Below are 17,247 nucleotides of genomic sequence, written 5' to 3'. Positions count from 1 at the left end.
AGAAAGGTCCGACAAGAAGAGAAGATATATCAAAGATCGTAGGACAGAGAGGGTGGACAGGGATGACAAGAGGCAGGATCGCCATTCCGACCATAGACCGAGGCCCCCCACCGACCAACTGGAACTCCACGCGGCTGAGCACAACGCGATCTAAAGTTATGATGCAGATCTACAATCATAACTATGTTTGGTGGCTTGAGAAGATGAAAACCCAAGGCAATATTGCAAATTCCACAGAGACCACATACATGACACAGAAAACAGCTACAACTTGCACAATCACATCGAGGACCTGACCAGGCACAAGTACCTCGGTGGATTCATCGACAACAACAAGAAGCCAGCATAGGAGGAACCATGCCCACCAACTCAGCTACCACCTTGGGCTCCCCCAGCCGGTGTCATTGCCATAATATCTAGAGGGATCGCTGTCGGAGGAGAAAGCAGCTCGGGCGACAAAAAATATGCATGGCTACTCGAGATCAATGATAGAGGTCTAAAGAGAAGACGCGAAGACATGATCACCTTCACAGAAGATGACCTTCGAGGGATCCAAACCCCCATGACGATGCCCTAGTGATCACTACCGAGGTGAACAACTTTGAAGTGCAATGCATCCTAGTCGACACAGGTAGCTCTGCAAATGTACTCTTCGAAAACACATTCAACAAGCTCAGCATCAATAAAACCACCTCACCCCTTATGGGCTTCCCCAGGGAATCAGTCATGCCAACCGAGAGGATCACCCTCCCCCTTCTAATCAAAGACGGGGGCATCACCGCAACAGCCATGGTCGATTTCATCATCATCCGTTGCCCATCATCGTACAACGCTATCCTCGGTCAGCCAACCTTGAATGCTTTATAGGCCTCAATCTCCATGATCCACCTCGCAATGAAATTCCCAACCTAGTACGGCATGGCAGTAGTACGTGGAGACCAAAGGACTGCAAGCAGTACTACTTGACCTCCTGCTGAGGACCGCGCCCTATCGCAAAGTTGTTGATGGCCAAGAGCATAGATCTTTGAGACGACATGAAGACGCAGCACGACCAAACTATCGAAGACCTCATCCAGGTTCCGCTCTCTGAGGAAGACCCCGATAAGACGATCCAGGTCGGATCTCTCCTAAGAGATCATCTTCATTTAGAGACCACGCCGACATGTTCGCTTGGTTGGCGGGGGATATGCTGGGGATTGACCCCAAGGTCATCACCCACCGTCTAAATGTCGACCCACGCTACCGACCCATCAGGCAAAAGAAGAGAAGCTTCACCACGATGCGATGACAGGTGATCGCGAATGAAGTCTAGAAGTTATTCGACGCCAACTTCATAGGGAGGTAAAGTACCTGGACTGGCTGGCCAATGTGGTAATGATGAAAAAGGCCAACGAGAAGTGGAGAATCTGCTTCGACTTCACTAACCTAAATAAAGTCTGTCCAAAAGACAGCTTCCCCTGTCGATGATCGACCAACTCGTCAACACAACAGCAAGGCATGAACTCCTACGCTTCAAGGATGCATTCTCGAGCTATAATCAAATCTAGATGCACCCAGATGACCAGGAGAAAACTGCTTTCATCACCCATTACAGATTTTACTGCTACAAGGTGAAGCCCTTCAGCCTCAAGAACGCCAGCACCACTTATCAACAGCTAGTGAACGAGGTCTTCAAGGATCAACTTGGTCAAAATGTTGAAACAAACGTGGATGACAAGCTTGTAAAAAGCAAGAAAGCTGAGCATCACCTAGAAACCTTAAGGAAGTCTTCGACGCCCTTAAGAATTACAGAATGAAGTTGAACCCGACCAAGTGCGCCTTTGGGTTCAGCTCTGGCAAGTTCCTAGGGATTTTGGTGATGCAGAGAGGAATTGAGGCCAACCTAAAGAAAATGCAGGCCATCCTCAACATGCAATCACCCCGGACCCACAAAGAAATGCAACGCCTTACCAGACGAATAGCTGCCTCAACAAATTCATGTCCAAATCAGCAGACCAATGTCTGCCCTTCTTCAAGGCCCTCAAACGCATGAAGGACTTCCAATATACCGAGGAATGTGAACAGTCCATTCAAGATCAAAAAAGGTACTTGAGCTCGCTGCCACTACTCACAAAACCGAGCCCAAGAGATGAGCTCTTGCTCTACTTCTCGGCCGGGGATGAGGTCGTCAGCTCGGTACTGGTCAAGGAGGAAGACCGGGTATAGAGAGCGAACTACTACACCAGCAAGGTTTCAGCGATGCAAAAACCCAGTACTCCAACTTGGAAAAGGTGGCCTTGGCACTACTCACCTCAGCAAGGAAGCTCAAACCATACTTCCAAGCCCATAGCGTCCGGGTGCACACCGACCAACCCCTCAAACAAATGCTCCAGAAGCTAGAGACCTATGGTCGCCTAGTCAAGTGGAGCGTGGAGCTGAGTGAATTTGACATCAACAATGCTCTTCGGCCTGCCATCAAAACCCAGCCCTTGGCCGACTTCCTCGCAGAGTGTACTTTCACCACACAAGACCCAGCCCTGGCACCGCAAATATGGACTCTCCATGTGGACGGTTCATCCAACAGACAAGGTAGTGGGGCTGGCCTCTTCCTTCTCGGACTTGACAACACAGTATTAGAGCACGCCCTCAAGTTTGAGTTGAAATCCCCCAACAACGAAGCTAAGTATGAACCCTTAATCGTTGGACTTCGGCTCGGCCTAGACCTTGGAGCCCTGCAAGTCGAAGCCTTTAGTGACTCCCAGATGGTGGTCAACTAAATCCATGACCAGTTCAAGACGCGGACCCCCACCATGACAAGCAACTTACAAAAGGTGCAAGATCTCATCCAGCAGCACGAGAAGTTCAACATTCAACAATTCCCTTGATCTGAAAACATTCGAGCTGACACACTATCAAAGTTAGCCAGTTCACCAAAGACTGACCTCGAATCGACAGTGCGGATGGACACCTTGGCCCAGTCGAGTCTCGCGTTGACAGCCCTCCTCATCCTTCTTGTTCAGCAAGGCCCATCCTGGATGGACCTCATCATACAGTACCTCCGGGATGGCACGCTTCCAAAAGACTAAACAGAAGCTAAGAGGATCTAGCATAGATCAGCCCGGTATTGTCTCATCTAGGGACAACTCTATCGCTGCTTCCATACTCTCCCCTACCTAAATTGTTTTCCCCCCTCCGAGGCCGACTATGACCTCAGGGAAATACACAAGGTATTTGCAGAGATCATCCCGACGCTCGAACCCTAGCTCACAAGGCACTCCAGCAAGGATACTTTTGGTCGACCATGAAGCAAGATGCAACCCAACTAGTCAGAAACTGTGGCAGTTGTCAGCAGCATTCCAAACTCCATCATCAGCCAGCAGTCCCCTTGAAACCGATCACTAGCCCGTGGCCCTTCGTGCAGTGGGGCATGGATATCCTCGGCCCTTTCCCCACCACGGTCACGTAGAAAAAGTTCCTCCTTGTGGTAATAGACTACTTTACTAAATGGGTAGAAGCCAAAGTCCTATCACACATTATCACACATAATGCCCGAAATTTCTTCTAGCAAGGTATTGTTTGCCGATTTCGTATTCCACGGGTCTTCATTACGGATAATGGAACACAGTTCATTGACTAAAAGTTTGAAGCCCTCTGCACTGACCTAAAGATCGACCACCAAACTACCATCATGCATCGACCTCAAAGCAATGGGCAGACCAAAGTGACCAATCAAACCCTATTATGCGGCCTGAAGACATACTTGATCCGGCCAAGGGAAGGTGGGTCGAGGAGTTGACAAGCATTCTCTAGGCATATAGGACTACTCCGCGGATAGCGATCGGAGAAACGCCATTCAGCTTAACCTAAGGGGCTGAGACCATGATACCCGTGGAGATAGGCTCCCCGACCCTTTGAACTGAGTTCTACAATGAGGAGCAGGACGACGAAGACCTACACACAGAGTTATATCTAGTGGAGGAAGCACAGGACCGAGCACACGTCAGGATGGCAGCACAACAGCAGAGGATGGCCAAATACTACGACTCCAAAGTCCGAAGAAGGGAATTCAAAACTGGCGATCTCATCCTCTGCAAAGTTGTAGTGCCAGCCCCAAGAGAAGGCAAGCGCGGACCCAACTAGGAAGGACCATATAGAGTCACCGGAGTCCTCGAACCGGGTACCTACATGCTAGAAGACCTCGACGGCAGGCAGGGGAACCTTCGAGTGTACTACCAGTGATTCAATATCAATAAAGAAAATTTTTGTTCTACCAGATGGTTGCTTGACACACCGCGCACCTCGCACACCACACGGCGAACACCGCATACACAGAGTACACTTCATAGTACACGTTCCGCAGTGCACACCGACTCAACTAACCACTGAACGGCAAGAACCCACGATGCGTAGTTTGGCAGCACATAGTCGACCAAGCAAACTAACTCGGTTGTCAGCGGCTAGAGCCTAATGACGAGAAGAACGCTCCCACCTCCAAAGGCCAGAGAACGGTCGATGAACTCCACACACCTTGTTGACGAATAGTTAGACCAGAGCTAGCGAAGGAAAGACCATCCCCTAAAGAGCCGAAAAGCTCCCAAGACTGGTAATTGAGCATCCCTAAGAGAGAGCTCAGAACACACCGGCTATGGAAGCCGAAGACCAAAGATTTCGACCATGGTAAGACCGAGGCTCGCAACTTAACAAAAAGGAAAAAGGGTGGTACACAAGCTCGGAACAAGAAAGCATATTTCCATTAATCAGATTAAGTTTGTACATAATTTAAGGCTCGGCCTATCGAGTCATTTACAAAAAAAAATATGTAATAAAAAAAGGAAAGGTCAACATGCCAACATCTCAATGGCAACAGTAGAATGAAACAAGATAGAAGCTCAGACAAACAGCAATAGTAGCAGCAGGAGAGCATTTCAATCCTCGGTGGGGTGGTCCGTGACTGCCTCGTTCTCCTCAGCCCCTACATCCTCCTCGGGCATGTCCATGGCGGAATCATCCTCGGCAGGTGGAGTGGCAACGACATAAGGGCCCTAGGTCTATGCGACCTCAGCAATGTCGGGGTAAGGGTGGAACACCCTCCTCTCGAAAAGGTTGAACCATATCTCAAAGGAGCTCGTAGCAAAGTTGTCTACCTCGTGTTGGTACTCCTCCGAGCTCCTAAACCGAGCAACTGCCTGAGCCTTCCTTTCAGCAGCCTCCTTCTTCAATTGTTGTCGCTTGGCCTTCAACTCGGTGATACGCCTCTTTAGATTGCGGTTGGCATCTACTCACTCCTCAATATCACGCTTCATCTTGGCCACCTCGGCCTCCAGCATGGCTATCCACTCACTTTCTGCCTCCAGCTCAACTAGCCGAGCCCTCAGCTACAAGATCTCGGCATGACTCGCCTCATAAGCACACCGAAGCGACCGAAGATGGTCAACCACCGCAATCGTTGAACAAACACTCTACAAAAAAAGGGGGAAGTTCTCAACACAACCAACTTGAATTGAACAAGGAGACCAGGGGCAAACACAAACATACTAATGCAACCTGACGAATAAGCGAGCTCTCCAGGGCACCACTTCCAAACTCTGTGGCCTCCCACTTCGTGGCCTGAGTGAAAATACCATGGAGGAGTTGCCCGAGCATGCCCTCCGTCTCAAGCTGGTCTTTAGCACGAATAGTCCACTATGGCATGCGGAGACGAGGAATGTTGCTATCTGGCACGCTCACCCAGGGGGAAGGGGGAATAGACCGGGTGCCCTCTTCCGGGTTAACCCCCACAACATCATCGTTACACCGCTACCTAACTTTGCGGTTCTGCCAGGGAGGCCTCTCGGCAGACCTCAGTGACACCACCTCAGATTGGGGCTACGCCCTTTGAGCACCTCATCCACGTCTCTCATGACCAGACCTCATCCTGCGAAGGACCTCCTCCCCGTTCTCCATCTCGACACCTGCACCAAAAGCGAGAACTCAGTCAAGACAAGTTGCAAGCTCAGAGAAGAGAAAATCAACAAGTGAATTGAAGTGTCAAAATAGAATGACCTCCTCGTTCATTATCTCGACATGGATCAACATCAAGAAGGACATACAGAGCATTACGTTGATCTCTTCAATCACGTTTATGGTAACACTCTCCTCCCCGGTAAGTCAGGACCACTTGGGTTGTGGCACCTTAGTTCTCGACTCCTAGAGCGCAGCCGAAAAGGGCGAACCCCCGGGGCAGCACACAAAGACGAACCCCTCCTTCCAGTGTTTCACTGGGGATGGGGCCCCGACCAGTACCTTGATGCACTGCCTGGCCGAGAAATAGTAGTAGCACTGCTGGTGATGCTTTGGTTAGAGGAAATAGCTCACCATCCCCAGGGTAAGCTCGACATCATGGACAAAGCAGTACGACATAAGGCCGATCAAAAATTTAAAAGAGTTCGGCATCAACTGCATTGGCAGTACCCGATTCCATTGGAACACCTCGACAACTCCCTCATGCACAGGGAACCTCAACCTGGCCTCCAGACTCTTCTCATACACACAAAGCACGTCTAGCTAAGCATCTATGGGCTGCTCACCAGCCCGTGGACACCTTAGCTCGCACCCGTCAGGAATGCAGTACAAGGCTCGGATCCAAACCATCTCCCCGGGATTAAAACAACAAGGCATGGTCCCAAATCAGTGGCTAACCCGCATAGGAAGCTCTACCTCCACGCTCGATGGCCCAGCCTCAGCCTCCTCGGCCTTGGTGACTCTCCTAGAATCTACCCCCTCAAAGACTTCAGCCACAGTCCCCTAATCCCCGACTATGCCACGGTCCCCTTTGAAATCATGTGTGATACCTCCGATTATGCCATCGGAGCTGTTTTGGGACAAAGGGTGAATAAACATCCTGTAGTAATCTATTATGCAAGTCATACCCTCTCGAAAGCCCAATTGAATTATAACACCACAGAGAAAGAACTATTAGCTATTGTATTTGCTCTAGAAAAATTCCTCCCATGCCTATTAGGCACTAAGGGTGAATAAACATCCTGTAGTAATCTATTATGCAAGTCATACCCTCTCGAAAGCCCAATTGAATTATAACACCACAGAGAAAGAACTATTAGCTATTGTATTTGCTCTAGAAAAATTCCTCCCATGCCTATTAGGCACTAAGGTTGTTGTATACTTTGATCACTCGGCCCTAAGACATTTGTTGTCAAAAAAAGAAGCGAAACCCAGGCTCATCAGATGGATCCTTCTATTGTAAGAATTTGACCTTGAGAATCGGCACAAAAAAGGGTCCAAAAATGTGGTAGCTGACCATCTGTCTGAAATTCAAATTGAAAAAAGCAAGCCCGTCCATGACTATTCCTTCCCAGATGAGCACCTCTTAGCTGTCTCTCATAATGCTCCCTCGTGGTATGCTCATATTGTCAATTACTTAGCAGTAGGTAAAATTCTTGAGGGGTGGTCTAAGAATGAGAAAGACAGATTCTTTTCTCAACTCAAAAACTACCTCTGGGAAGATATCGAGCTATTTCGTATCTGTTCGTATCAAGTAATCCGGCGTTGTGTCCCCAAGTTTGAACACCAAAGCATCCTCAACTTTAATCACACTCTCGCTTGTAGGGGGCACTTTTCGGGAAAGAGAACTGTGGCCAAGGTTCTATAGAGTGGTTTTTACTAGCCAAGTTTATTTAAAGATGACCATGTCTTTATCCAAAATTGCCTAAGATGCCAATATGTCGGGAATATTTCCCGTAGAGACATGATGGCACGTAACTCTTTTCTAGATGTAGAAATCTTTGATGTTTGGGGTATTGATTTCATGGGACCATTCCTGAAATCATCTGGTCACGAATACATCTTGGTGGCCACTGTTTATGTATCAAAATGGATTGAGACGATGGAAAGTCAAACCAATGATCACAAAGTCGTCATGAAATTTGTTCAAAAGAATATTTTCTCTAGATTTGGGTGTTCGCACGCAATCATCAGTGATGGGGGCAATTCCATGCTTTGCTCTGCAAATACAGAATCACCCATAAGATAGCAACCCCCTACCATCCCCAAACAAATGGTCAAGTAGAAGTGTCAAATAGAGAAATTAAAAGTATTCTGCAAAAGTTCATTAGGCCCGACTAAAAAGATTGCTCCGATAGACTGGATGACGCACTTTGGACTTATGGGGCTGCCTACATAACTCCCATTGGAATGTCTCCTTATAGGCTAGTTTTTGGTAAAGCATGTCACCTTCCCGCTGAATTTGAACATAGGCTTATTAGGCCATCAGAAAATTCAATCTAGATTTAGGCCAAGATGGATCCCACCGATCCCTACAATTAAGTGAACTAGAGGAATTGCATAATGAGGCCCACAAAAGCCCATGCATTTATAAAGCCAAAACAAAAGCTTTCCATGAAAACATTTCAATAAAAACTTTTGAACCAAATCAAAAGGTCTAGCTTTTTAATTCTAGGTTGCGTTTGTTCCCTGGTAAATTAAGGTCTAGGTGGTGTTAGACAGTGTATGCCCTTAGCTCCAATCAGATTGATGTACATTATGACATTTATTGTAAATTAATAAAGTACATATTTGATTCATGTTATAGTGGTGTGTTTCTGTGTAATACCCTTAAACTGGACACATAATGAGACTTGTGTTAGTTTAGAATGTTCACAGCCAATGGGTCGATCTAGAGAGATCTATCCTAATAAAACTGACACTAATGTGCCACCAAGTTGGTTGGGGTGGCTTGTCTCAGTCGCCAGGGTGACACCCGAGGTACATGTAGTGTAGGTTTAACTTGAAACCTTGAATCGGACCAGAATTCTAGTGTTGCCCTGGACCTTGGTGATTAGTGGGCAAAACTATAAAGTTACACTTGACCCCTAGACTCGATTATGATACTGCACTAGGCCTCGGATTGGGTTGTCTTTGATATGCCAATCAAGGAGATCCTTAGCGGGGGTCAAAACCTGGTATGTTGGGACAGTCCGAGAATTCATTCGAGTGGGTGATCACAGTGACAGGATCAGCCCCTTTGTCGGACAAAGGTAATGATCGGGGATGCACTCTCTCTAATGGAAACCAAGATTGTCGGCAGCCGATTTCAATCGTTGAAATTTGTTTTGCAAAATACATTGTATATACGGATATAAATAAATATATTATGGTTTCAAAATGTTTGCAAAAGGTTTTAATTCCCGGGATCCATGTGAGTAGAGAGTGCAACACTGTTCCTTGCAGCCGAGTGAGAGGTCCTCTCTTGTCGGACAGTATTTGATCATTATGGGCTGAGAGGTTAAGTGTAAGACCATTGAGGGTAATACCGGATGGGCTAATCTTGCATTTGCCCACACCCCTTAGGATTTTATAAGGTGGCTTGGCCTAGAGACCACTTAGTGTAAGTGTTAGGACCATTAGGAGTCCATGTGATGGGCTTCAAGGGGTTCACTGTCTTTTCAATGAATTCAGGCAGGCCTTGTAACAAAAGTTGGGCTGAACCCATATGGCTGATGTGTAGATCAATGTTTGGGTCCCAAGCCATATAAAGAAGCCCAACTGGGTAGCAGGTTTGAAGCAATTTGAGCACTTAGACTTACTGGGCCTAATGCCCATTTCGAACTGGCCTAGTTTGACTAATTAAATAAGGGGGCGGATCTAGGATTAAATCAACAGATAGGATAGGCACTTATCCTATCCACTCAAAGAGTCTAGATTTGAATTCAGATGGAAACCTCCTAATGAGATTAGGAGAGAGCTGATCTAATCTGCAGATAAGATAAGGGCTTATCTTTATCTCTTAAAGAGAACTCCTTATCCAAATACAGATTTGGATTAGGAAACTCCTAATGAGATTAGGAGCTCTCTTTAAGGCTATAAAAGGAGGAGGGGGTGAACCATTCAGATCATCCTCAACATCCCAAGCTTCTAGAGATCAGATCTCTAGAACACCTAGAGAGAAGACAACAACAGTGTGACTGCGCCATCTTCTCCCTGCGTTTCCTCCAATTGCCGCCATACTGTCAGTTCGATCTCCTTCGTTTGTAGGAGCGATCAAGAGGTGTCTTGATATCAGGCTTTGGAGAAAGGTTGATCAGAAGTCATGCTCACTGCCTCCATCAAATTCTTGCTGAAGAATTCGGTTCGTTGGATGGACCCTGCTGATTTTGATCCACCATACGTTGTGTCATCTTCAGTGGGAGCAGTCTTTGGAGTCTTTCTTTGGGTGTGAACACCTTCTTTGGGAGATATTGCATCTTCGTATCAGGTATATCCCACTCCTACTATTTTGGTTCAGATCTAGTTTGGTTCTTGGTTCAAGATTGATCCTTGAAAAATGCAATTTTTCTAAAACAGGGAATGTGATTCCCAGATGGGAGAGAGGAAATTTTTGAAAATTCACCCTACCTTCCTGCAGAGTTTGGCCATCCATATGATGGACCTCTCATCCCTTCAGGTGGGATGGGCCGTTTATTATAGAAAAAGTGTTTCCGTATGGTGCAGTTAAAATTATTGATCCAAAGAATGGAAGCACATTCAAAGTCAATGGTCAAAGACTTAAACCAAATGTGGAAGGAGTCTCTAAGAGTGGAAAGGTTGAGAACTTTAGTCAAAGTGATCCAATTGCGTCTAGCTGAAGACGTTAAACTTAGCGCTGGTTGGGAGGCAACCCAATGAATTTTTATTTTAGTTGTCTTGTTAGAGTTTTGTCTTTTCTTTTGAATAAGTTTTAGAATTCAGTTGGCAAATCCTGAACCCCTGTTGAATTCTAACCTCTTGATTGTTTCCTTTGGCCCAAGTCCCTTTGCAGTCATGCTACTAGGGACAATGGCACTTAAGTTGGGGTGAGGAAAGAGGGAGAAAAAAATAATAATAATAAGAGATAAGCCTTTAGAAATGCTGAACTAAAAATTTTACTGAGAAATTTTTAAGTTTTTTCATTAAAAGAGATTCCCAAACCGAAAAAGTTGAGAAAACTGATAGAAGAATATTGAATTTTGTAAAAATTGGTACCAAGTTATAGGAGTCAAAATTGGTTTTATTTGAATATTGTCAAAACCGTTTAGAAATTGGAAAATGCTCTCAAGTTTGCCTCTGGCATGATAAAAAGAGAAAGATTGATAAATTAGACAAAAATTCTTCAAGTCATTAGAGACAGTGGACTACCCTGAATAGTGTTTCCAAAAAAAAATTAAAAATAAAAGGTCAATGGACACCCTAAACTTAGTAACCATGTTTCTTAACCTAAGTCAAGTGCTGAGATTCGTGTCAAACAGAAAAGGGAATGCCAAAGATATTCATTTAACACTTAGTAATCGGGTCTCTTCACCTAAGGCAAGTGTCGACACTCGCGTCAAACGATAGAAGGTACCAATAAAAATAAGTGTGTCTCAAAGTTCAAGGGTAGAAATCCATTGTCAGAAATGATAAGAAGAATACATGTCCAATTTTGAAATCAATCTCAAATTCTCTTGACAAACTACAAATGGAAGAGTATACAAGATTTTTAAGCCAACTTTCTGAAATATTCAAAGCAAGATAGTTTTACCCCTTAAGCCCAATATTGATTTATACAAAGTTTGAGAATGACTTCTTGCTTTGGGAATGACTTTTTTTTATACTCAATAGGATTTTAAGGCTGCATTGCTAAGGGACTAGCAATGATCAAGTTGGGGGTGTGATAACTCTATATTTTGATGCCTTAAGGGCATCATTTCAGAGATATTTTTGGCCTTAGAATAGTCAAAATGTGTCTTTTTCCCAATTAAATTCAATATTGTGACCTCTGAGAGTCCCTGTACAAATCCTAGGGAAAACTAGGAAAGTTTTAGGGCAGAAATGCAATTTTTGGGAAGTAGGTGTGAATTCCAGCTGAGAGATATTTGCCAAACCCAGATAGGTGCCTCTCTTACTGTATTAACATACTCCCCTCTCCTTAACAAACCCTAGGGCGCTTCCCCACTCATTCTTTTCACCTCTAACAAACCCTATCCTCCCTAGTGTCACGGGGGTAGTTCTACAGCAGAAGAAACTCGTGCGGCGTCCAGGCCAAGGCAGGCCAGGACAAGCCTTAAGTGTGCTTGGAGGCTAGGAGTTGCCCGATGAGATGGCTCCACCAAGGTCAGTAGCATTAGATCATGACCTCAAGTCGCATGGCCGGGGCACTCTGCTAGCTCTGTCCGGTCCACGGGAGGCGCCACTTACGTACTAAAGGGGGATGGCCATCATGTGAGGCGACTGTGTGCCGAAGAGGTGACTGGGCACCGTTGTGATGGGTTTCCTGTACATCGATAATGTAGGCACCTGTGTGTCGTGATGATAGGCAACGCTGGGCTGCAATACACTCGTGCGCTAGGGGCAACAGAATAGCTCATTCAGCTTGGGCAAGGGGCTGGCATGGTGAAGGGTCATGATTGAGCCAGGCACGCATGCCAAGCCTCCCTTGAGTGTCGGTAGCGCAGTGCCGGTCCATGCACTGTCCCCATGAGCATGTGTGCGCCCATGAGGAACCCTGGTACCCATGCTAGCCATTAACCAGGGCCGCCCCGCAAGGGAAGTTGGTCTAGGAGTGCCAAGGTTAGGCACCCAAGGAGTTCGACCACCCCTCCTCAAAGAGTACGTTAAGCTTTTGGTGGTCTGCCTGAAGATAACATCAATTCTCCCAAAATTCTTATAGGTGAAAATGATGGTGATGTCCCTTAACGTAAGCCTGCCAAGTGTAGGCAAGACTAAACCTGTGTCAGACCGTAATAGGCTCCCCCACTCAATCCAACCCGGGTCTCGCCTATATTGGTGTCCATTTATGGGGACGGAACCATTTCACCATGCCGGCCTACCTGGACTTCACCCCCTGTGTTGAGGTTACTCAAACCACACAATGGCTATGCCGTTGAACTGTGTGAAAGAAGGGCCCTCAAAGAAATTGGATGTGTGTGCTTCGCGGAGGTCTGCCCAATGTATCATCTTTACCTCAAGGCTCGACCGTCTTCTTGGTAGCTTTTCAATGGTGCGACCGAACACGCTGATAAGTCTACTCCTGCTATTGGCGATGTGTCCTGGGTACCCTTTAACCATGCTGGCCTACAGACTTCACCTCGCCATGTGCGGGTTACTCAAACCTAGTCCATGGCTTATGCTCTCTTGGCCCTCGAAAGTACACTTCACCTCGCCGGTTCGGGCTACATCTTCGCTCCAAGGAGGCCCCAATGTGTTGCAGCCTCAAGGAGATCTGACCGCTTTGTGTGCGTGTGAGGCAACTTTTACCCATGATGTTGTCGAACATGCACTCGCCTTGTGATGTGCGTTGTTGCTGCGAATGTTCCACCTGTTGATGAACTGAGCATGTCCTCTGATGCATTGCCGATGTAGAGCCACCATGCTCCAACGGCTAGTGTACCCACATTCCTATCATTCCAATATTGTGGCTTCAACTAATGACCCATTCTGTGCAAAACTGCCACTTCAATGATATTCCTTGGCCAACCATCGACACCAACCAATTTTGGACTGTTGTCCCCGCCTTAGTAGTGCCTCAGACAAAGTTGTGGAACAATGGCTCATCTGTCATGAAACCAAGATGTAGGTGCACCACCCACAACTCACTAAAATGAATAGCAACTGATGTCCATGAGGAAGCATGGCACTCCCCTACTCAAACCACCACAATATGCCTTCCACGAAAAAGCTCACGCGTCTGCCCCCGGATGAGCACAGCAACCAATGCGTCTGCCCCCACAAGGGTGTTGTTTTGGGGTCATTGGAATGGGGACACGATGAATGGCCTCTTACCAGGCCTAATGTGCATTGCTTGCTTGAACCCGAGTGGAAGTGCCTAGGGAACGTACCCCATGATGTGCTGCTTGTCGAGATGACCGCTTCAACTGGCTCTGGGCTAATCTGCTCTGATACCAACAATGGCAGCAATTGGCTAACTTGCTCTGATACCAACTATCACGGGGGTAGTTCTACAGCGGAAGAAACCCGTGTGGCATCCAGGACAAGCCTTAAGTGTGCTTGGAGGCTAGGAGTTGCCCGATGAGATGGCTTCACCAAGGTCAGTAACACTGGATCATGACCTCAAGTCACATGGCCGGGGCACTCGGCTAGCTCTAGTCGGTCCATGGGAGGCGCCACTTACATGCTAAAGGGGGACGGCCATGATGTGAGGCGACTGTGTGCCAAAGAGGTGATTGGGCATCGTTGTGATGGGTCACCTGTATGCCGATGATGTAGGCACCTATGTGCCATGATGATAGGCAACCACTGGGCCAGAACACACCCGTGTGCTAGGGTCAACGGGATAGCTCATTCGACTTGGACAAGGGGTTGGCGTGGTGAAGGGTCATGGTTGAGACAGGCCTGCATGCCAAGCCTCCCTTGAGTGTCGGTAGTGCAGTGCCGGTCCATGCACTGCCCCCATGAGCATGTATGCCCATGAAAAACCCTGGTAGTCATGCTAGCCATTAACCAGGGCCGCCTCATAAGGGAAGTTGGTCTTGGAGTGTCAAGGTTAGGCACCCAAGGAGGTCGACCATCCCTCCTCAAAGAGTACGTTAAGCTTTTGGTTGTCTACTTGAAGATAACATGAATTCTCCCAAAAATCTTACAAGCAAAAATGACGACGATGTCCCTTAAGGTAAGCCTGCCAAGCGTAGGCAAGGCTAAGCCTATGTCAGACCGTAACACTAAGCTATCAAATCTCCATCCTCCACTCTCTCCTAATCTCTATTCTCAACCATCCAAGCCTTAGCAGCCCCTCATAGCCTTAGATCTCTCCCTATACAGCATCCTAACCTTACACATCACTCCTTAAACACCAACCAATCACATTTCTCTATCTCTAGGCGCCCAAATCTCAACCCTACATAATATTGGGCACCATCTCCTTCTCTTCTCAGCCTTAGGATCACCTTAAAGCAATCTTAACCCTCCATTCTCAACCCTAGGGCATCGATACCTCTGCAAAAATCCAACTGCCGCCCCTCTTTCTCTCTAATCCCAGCTTTGTCCACCCCTCTCTATAAAAAGGACCACAGGGGCCCTGGATAAGGGGTTGGTCAATTCACCCAGTTCACAAGGTTAAGGTTTCTTGAGGAGTTGAAGGGTTGTAGATGGGAAGGACACCCAGACCTTGTCAGGAAGGGTTGCAGGCAATCCAGCCAATCTGCAACTACAGCCACTGGATTTGATCAACCATCCCTTTCGTTTTGTTTATTTTCTTTTATGTTATTTTGGTTGGATTCTGCCCCCAAGTAAGACGAAAGGTTGTTCTTGAGAAATTCAAGGGTAGAGGAAGAGGAGAACGCCCAGGCAAGAGGAGGGGTTCCTGCTTGCAGTTCGCCTAGCCACTACTACCACCTCTGGATCCAGATCCCAACCAGTTTCCCATAGTTTTAGATTTACTTTTTACGCGTGTTTTTATTTTTCGTTCTTTAATTTCTAGTTTTTATTTTATTTCTGCAATTTTTTTTTATCAAATTTAATTTTTGTCTTTCTTTCTGCAGATTTGAAATTCGGTCAAGTAAGACAGAAGGCCCAGCTTGAGGAGTTTGATGGTCAAAGGATAGATCCGGAGACTACTATCTCTGACCAAGTTGCAATTTTTTTATTTAGTTCTTTTATTTTTGTTACTTATTCATTTTTCTACAATTTTTATTTTCAGCATTGTTAGAATTTTATTTTAATGGATTCCAGTTCAGTTAATTAAATTTTGTGTTTCTACAATCTCAAATCTTGTTATTTTGTCCAAATTGAAGTACGTAACAATTTTTCCCTGCTTCCCTGTGGATACAACCCATTTATCACCACCAACTGCGTTTTGTAATTATTTTGAGAATTGGAAAATTTATAAATATTGAAACTGATGTTCTGAAGTGGTTAACGACATGCTTTCGGACACACCAAGCACTCTAAGTGATTTCTCTTACAAATGACAAAGGAGAAATGCTCTTCTCCCCATATTTATAGGACCCCCAATGGTCTGGATCGAAGAAAGATCGATGGCGGAGATCAAACGCCGCTCTGACAAGCCTGGGAAGACCAATTGACATCTCTGCCCTTCGCACGCGCATAACCTTGGGAAGCAAAGAGACACTTTTGACAACCCGTTTCAGAGGTAATGCGACCATCAACCCAGTCGGATCATCCTAGAAGAATCGGTCCAACCTTGGGCCACACGAACTAGACCAGAAGCTCAACCAGGCTTCAACTTTGAGTTCCTCAGCCAAGGACTAAAGCTCTCTTCCGTGCTACACCCTGGTTGAGCACTTTACTCCTCGACTTCGGAACTGGGGGAGTGGCGTTTGGGTTATGGTTGAGATGGCTTCGGATGCCACATGGCACCTACGTGATCGCCTCATCTCCCCGGCCATGTCAGCACCACATGGCATCCGTGACCCACATTATCTCCTTGGCCACGTCAGTATCATGTCATCTCCGCGGCCCCACTCTACCTTTCCAGCCATGACAACTCCATGTCAAGTGGATAAGCACGACCAAGACAGAAGAGCAGATGAGGACAACTCTACTGGAGATTAGGCCTTATCCCGAAGACCCCAACGGTTAACCCCATCCCAACAAGGTAAAGGATTTTCGACTATAAAAAGGTACCTCCCACTCAAGGTAAAGGATCCGACTTCTAACTCCCATACTATTACTCTGCTCAGACTAGCATTGTTCTATAACTGCTCAGCCCAACTGCCCACTTCGTCTACTGACTTGAGCGTCGGAGCACCTACCCGGGGATAAGTCCTTGGGCCTCTGACTTATTTCTTACTTGTAGATTTTGATACACAACTTCATCCTTTTACCTCGGCTCTGCCCAGTTGGCAAAGATTATCTGACTATGACCTCAGTTCTTGCAATAGCTAGGATCGAACAGCATCAGTTAGCTAATTTCAGTAACTCCAAAAGACATAATTCCAATCCATAAGAGAAGGTAACAGCCCCTACATAAGATATCACAGGATTGCAAGTGAACAGTTGACAACAACCAATTTTCCTAGTAGGTAAGTTCTTGCACAAGTTGAGCAAAAAATGAATTAAGCATCCTACAAAAAAATAAAAAAAAAAAAGTATGCTAAATGTGATTTCACAAAACAGGCGTGGCGAATTGTGAGTGGCTTTCAATTCCACCGGATAATGGTTCTTTTAACCAATGAGGGTTAAGCTTTGACAATGTGCACCACTCTAATTTTAATAGTGAGGGCAGAGAAAAGATTGCTTGTTTACTTTTGCTCATCTGGAAAAACAGGAATGAAAAGTGCTTTAATGATAAAACAACTAATC

This window comes from Nelumbo lutea, chromosome 3, assembly GCF_056320005.1.
Source record: "Nelumbo lutea isolate HS-2025 chromosome 3, American lotus-T2T, whole genome shotgun sequence".
In the NCBI taxonomy this organism is placed as follows: Eukaryota; Viridiplantae; Streptophyta; class Magnoliopsida; order Proteales; family Nelumbonaceae; genus Nelumbo; species Nelumbo lutea.
Note: the sequence above shows the minus strand (reverse complement) of the source record.